We start from the raw sequence: 6000 nt of genomic DNA, 5'->3' as shown, positions 1-6000 counted from the left end.
TTCGATAAAACTCAACAAGCTTTCAAGACACAAACACAGGAGTTCTGTTGTGGCGCAGTGGTTAACGAATCCAACTAGGAACCGTGAGGTTGCGGGTTCCATCCCTGGCCTTGCTCCATGGGTTAAGGATCTGGCGTTGCTGTGTAGGTCACAGATGGGGCTCTGGATCCCGCGTTGCTGTGGCTGTGGTATAGGCTGGCGGCTACAGCTCTGATTCGACTCCTAGCCTGGGAACCCCCATATGCTGTGGGAGCAGCCCTAGAAAAGACAAAAAAAAAGACAAAGACCAAAAAAAAAAAAAAAGACATAAACACAAACTAGAAACAATAAATTATCACAACATAATAAATGGCATATACAAAAGAGAACAGCTAAGATCATACTCAAAGGTGAAAGACTGAAAGCTTTTCCTCTCAGATCTGGAAGGAGGGAAGAAGACATATGCTCTGATCTACTGCTCAACAAAGTACCGACAGTTTTAGCAGGCGCAATTAAGTAGGAAAAAGAAAACAAAATTTCCCCAAATGAAAAAGAAGTAAAATTACCTTCTTTCCAAGATGGTAAGATTGTATACGTAAAAACTGTAAAGATTCCATCAGAAAACTGTTCCATCAAATAACACTTTAGAAAAGGCTAAAAAGTCAGCTGCATGTCTATACACAAGGAACAATGCCAAAGGAAAATCAGAAAGCAATTCTAGGGCGTTCCTGTCATGGCGCAGCAGAAATGAATCCAACTAGGAACCATGAGGTTGCAGGTTGGATCCCTGGCCTCGCTCAGTGGGTTAAAGATCCGGTGTCACCATGAGCTTTGGTGTAGGTCGTAGACACGGCTCAAATCTGGCATTGCTGTGGCTGTGGTGTAGGCCGGCAGCTGTAGCTGTGATTCAACCCCTAGCCTGGGAACCTCCATATGCCAGGGGTGCGGCCCTAAAAAGACAAAAAAAAAAAAAAAAAAGCCATAAAACATTATCTATCACTGATGCCTGGTCCAAACTTGCTACTCCATGCCCAACCATTAAGATTTTCAAGTGAGTGGGTCATTTAGTTTCAACTGCATTAGAAAAAGAACAAATTGCCTGACCCAAACTGCTGCAGTGACAACACCAGATCCTTTTTTTTTTTTTTTTTTTTTTTTTTGGTCTTTTTAGGGCCACACCCACAGCATACGGAGGTCCCCAGGCTAGGGGTCTAATCAGAGCTGTAGCCGCCAGCCTATGCCACAACCACAGCAACTCAGGATCCGAGCCACATCTTCGACCTACACCAGAGCTCACGGCAATGCTGGATCCTTAATCCACTGGGCAAGGCCAGGGATCCAACCCGAAAGCTCACGGTTCCTAGTCAGATTTGTTAACCACTGAGCCACGACAGGAACTCTGATGCCAGATTCTTAACCTGCTGCACCACAGAGGAACGCCTGCAGCTTCTTCATCCTGGTTTACAGAGAACAGGCAGTACATCCAGAGGGGGCATCTAAACCATCCCTGCTGCCCAAAAGCATTGAAACCCCAAGTGAATCCATGGGTGTGATGCCCTGCCCAGGTTGATGCCCAGTGGAGCCTCTTCACAAGCTCCAGGTCACTAAGTCAGGGGGAGATGGAATCTAAATGGAGACGACAGGCACTGAGGGTTGGGCTCTGAGTGACTATGAACGTACAGGTGTCAGGCAGGATATTTTAGAGTCAGACAAGATCATCAAGATCAAAGAAGGGTATTTCAGGAAAGACGACTGAAGATGAAATGAAAATGTGACTTTACCTGAGCAACGGCCATTCCTGACGCCTTTTCTTTCCTCTTCTTCTTTTCCTGGATGTCTTCCTCGGCCAGTGTGAGTCTTTAGAGGTCATTTTCACAGTTGCAAAGATGCTGTTTAAGGCGTGGAATCCCCATACCTCACTCCTGTGCCACAACCACACACACGGGGGAGGGCGCACCATGTGGAAGAGACAGGCCTCTGCTGCCCTCCATCCCAGGAGGGACTCAGGACAGGAGACTCCCGCACAGAGAGCAAGGGAGTTTCCCCACACTACTTGCCTTCACACCATGCACCCCTCCTGGTGAGGCCCTCACCAAACAAACTTTAAACATTCTAAAGGAGCAAATGAATACAGGACAACCTAATCATCCATATCCAAAGAACTCACCACTCCAGTATTCTTCCTCTGTCTGCACTACTGTGGTTCTGTATCATTATCTGTCTCCCTATTTCTCTCTCTTTTTGTTCCCTTCTACGGCTGTGCCTGCTGCCCTCGTATTTCTTCTCTCGCTCCTGTCCTGTCCCACTCTGCCATTTGTTTCTCCTCTTGGTGCTTTTCCCCCTCAAACTTTCTGACTGTCCGAACTGTCCATGTATTTCTGCCTCTTCCTTCCTCCATCTTGGCTCCCTCTCTACGCACCAGGTTACAGCCCTTCCTGCTTTCTCTCTTCCTCTGCTCTGCTAGTCATTAGCTGTCACGTTCCTCTCCCAGCATCTCCAGGCTCTGAAGACCATGGTTACAACTCTTTTGTCCTTTCCCCCAACTTTTCCCTGGGAAATGCCTCTCTCTCCATTTAGCTCTCCAATCCACACAGACCCTGCTCCTTTATTCACTTCTCTATTTTATCCAGCTGCTACTTTAAGGGCTAGATCGTTAATTCATTTCACTATCATTCTGCAAGTCCCTCAGCCATCCTCAACGACCCCATCCATGCTCCCTCATTCTTTTACCCTTCTGAGTTTTTTTCTTTCCTTCCGAGTCGCTCTTGCTCGCTCCACCTGAGAGCTTGCGCCCAAGTGTTTACAGCGATGGCTACAGAATAAGACGCCCGCCTGCCAGAAGAGAATTTATTTTGTAGCGGAGTGGAATTTGAGACAGAACATTGGGCTTCAAATGGCTGGCCCAGGTCACCTCCCCCTACGCGGGAGGAGCGGAAGGGGGAGGCCTGCGGGGCAGAAGGATCAGTCTGGGGAGCCGCGAGGACAGAGGGGCTGGAGGGAGGGTGTCTCAGGAGAGGGCGGGCTCCAGCATCCCAGGACCAGGGGAGGATGCGGCCTCTCAGGGAGCTGAGCCGCCCTGCAGCCGCAGGGGTCGAGGTGGGGCCGCGGGGCCGCCTCGCGGGAGAGGACTTTACTTGGCCTGGGATAGTAGATCGGAGGGAACGGAAAACATCGGTAAAGGGTTTTAAGCAGGGAAACGTCGCGAAATGCGGTGTCTATGTGGACCGAAGGCCGAAAAGCCAAGTGCAGTGACCAGCCTCAGCGATTTCAAATCCAAAGGAAATCATACAAAACCGATAACGGCGACGTCTGGGTTTACTAGGGTTTACTGGGGGCGAAGAGCTGGGTGCTAGGATTTTAGCTCCGCAGTGACTCGAGACCCTGAGAGTGCAGCGAGGGGGACTGCGCAGCATGGACTTACACTGGAAGTAAGAAACCAACGCTCCGCTGTGAGACCTCCACGCCGAGCTGCTTCCGGCTCCGTAAGAAATTGCGCACGCGCCAGGCCAGAGGCGGGGCTTCCACCAGAGGCGGGGCTTCCACCAGCGGGGGGCCTGGGCGGGGCGCTACCGGCGAGGGGCGGGGCGAAGGGAGAGCGCTAGTCTCCGCTGGTAGCGGAAGGGCGGGGCGTGGACCCTGCTTCCCAGGACTTAATTTTTAAAAATTTTTTTGTTTTTGCCATTTCTTGGGCCGCTCCCGGGCATATGGAGGTTCCCAGGCTGGGGGTCTAATCGGAGCTGTAGCTGCCGGCCTACGCCAGAGCCACAGCAACGCGGGATCCGAGCCGCGCCTGCAACCTACACCACAACTCAGGGCAACTCGGGATGGTTAACCCACTGAGCAAGGGCAGGGACCGAACCCGCAACCTCATAGTTCCTAGTCAGCTTCGTTAACCACTGCGCCACGACGGGAACTTCTTCCTAGTACTTTAAAACTGCTAGTTATTGTCTGTAACAGTTTTAAAGTCAAATGTTAGTTGCATGGATCATTATATAGGAAACAAGGATGTTTCCTCTTAACAAGCTGAAAAGGGTTTCAATCAAATGCTGTTTTTGCCAGCGTATTGCTCGCATGGCGTGCACCTGAGGCTCAAACAATTCAGTGCTTAGTAACTTGGGTCTCCAAGTGGTTGCTATGGGGCAGTGGTTGGATCTGCAATTAGAATTAATTTAAGCAGTTTAAGGAAAGCAGAGCTGGACCCGTAGGTGAATTATAATTTTGAGTGAGAATACAAAACTCTGCCTGGGTAGAATGGGCCATTTCATACTGACACCTTACAGAATAGCTTTTCTGTCTATTCCTCCTTCAGCCACGAGTCCAAACTGAACACTGTTCAATTTCAGAGACTCAGGGACAAAACCTAAGGTCTGAAACTGGAGGACTAACGTAGGTAATAGTTTCTGTCATCAACCATTTTTTATTCCCCCCCCCATAAATTCTCAGGCCAGGGATTGAAGCTGTGCCACAGCAGTAACAACTGCCAGATCCTTAAACAGCTGAGCCACCAGGGAACTACTATTCTCCTTTGTAAAAAAATTTTTTTAATTTAAAAAATTTTAATGATCATTGCTTTAAAAAGACCAATATATTTTTTAAATTATTCTATTTTTTTTTTTTTAATTTTGGCTTAACTCACAGCTTGTGGAAGTTCCTGGGCCAGGGATGGTAACTGTGCCACAGCTGCGGTAATGCTAGAACCTTAACCGGCTTCACAACAAAGGATCTTCTAGGAATACATTTTGAAGAACTGATATAAATTGCATTTTTCTTTCTGTTACCAAGTCCAAGATCGTACTGGTGGCCAGGGTGACAGGCCAATAAATGCGGAGAGGATTTGCTGGAAAAAGGAATAGGGAGACTTCTGAAAGCCATTTGACCAAGAAGATGGTGGACTTGTTGGCAATGAACCAGCTTGCCTGAGTTAGAATTCAAGCTTCTTTTACTCATTTTTTCAAGTTTTATTGAAGTATAGTAGATTTACAATGTTGTGATAATTTCCGCTGTACAAAAAAAGTGATTCAGTTACACACACATATATATATATATCCATCCTTTATCAGATTCTTTTCCCTTATAGGTTATCACAGAAAACTGGGTAGTTCCCTGCGCTATACAGCAGGTCCTTGTTGACCATTCAATACACAGTAATGCACACATGCCAATCCCAAACCACCAATCCAGTGCTCCCGCCACCCCCTGTCCACTTCGCTACCCATAAGTTTGTTTTCAAAGTCTGCGAGTCTGTTGCTATTTTGTAAATAAGCTGATATGTAGCCTTTAAAGAAAAAAATCCACGTATTAGTGATCTCGTGATATGTACCTTTCTCTGACTTAATTCACTTAGTGTGATAATCACTAGGTCTGTCCATGTTGCTGCAAATGGCATTATGTCATTCAGTTTTATCGCTAATATTCCGTTGCATATACGTACCACATCTTCCATTCCATTGGAAGTGGACATTCAGGTTGCTTCTGTCTCGTCTATCGTAAATAGTGCTGAGATGAACACTGGGGTGCCTTTATCTTTTCTTTTTTTTTTTTTTTTTTTTGTCTTTTGTCTTGTTGTTGTTGTTGTTGCTGTTTCTTGGGCCGCTCCCGCGGCATATGGAGGTTCCCAGGCTAGGGGTTGAATCGGAGCTGTAGCCACCGGCCTACGCCAGAGCCACAGCAACGCGGGATCCGAGCCGCGTCTGCAACCTACACCACAGCTCACGGCAACGCCGGATCGTTAACCCACTGAGCAAGGCAGGGACCGAACCCTCAACCTCATGGTTCCTAGTCGGATTCGTTAACCACTGCGCCACGACGGGAACTCCCCTTTATCTTTCCAAATTATGCTTTCCTCTGGATAGATGCCCAGGGCGGGATTCCTGGATCATACAGTAGCTCTATTTTTAGTTTTTTGAGGAACCTCCATACTGTTTTCCATAGCGGTTGTCAGACGCCTTTTATACTAAAAGGGGAGGAAGTCAGACATTTATTTCCTGGGGTCGGTCACCCTCCTGAGAGGATGTGTTAATT

The sequence above is a fragment of the Sus scrofa genome, chromosome 6, assembly GCF_000003025.6.
Source record: "Sus scrofa isolate TJ Tabasco breed Duroc chromosome 6, Sscrofa11.1, whole genome shotgun sequence".
Classification (NCBI taxonomy): domain Eukaryota; kingdom Metazoa; phylum Chordata; class Mammalia; order Artiodactyla; family Suidae; genus Sus; species Sus scrofa.
This window is presented reverse-complemented; position numbering follows the sequence as displayed.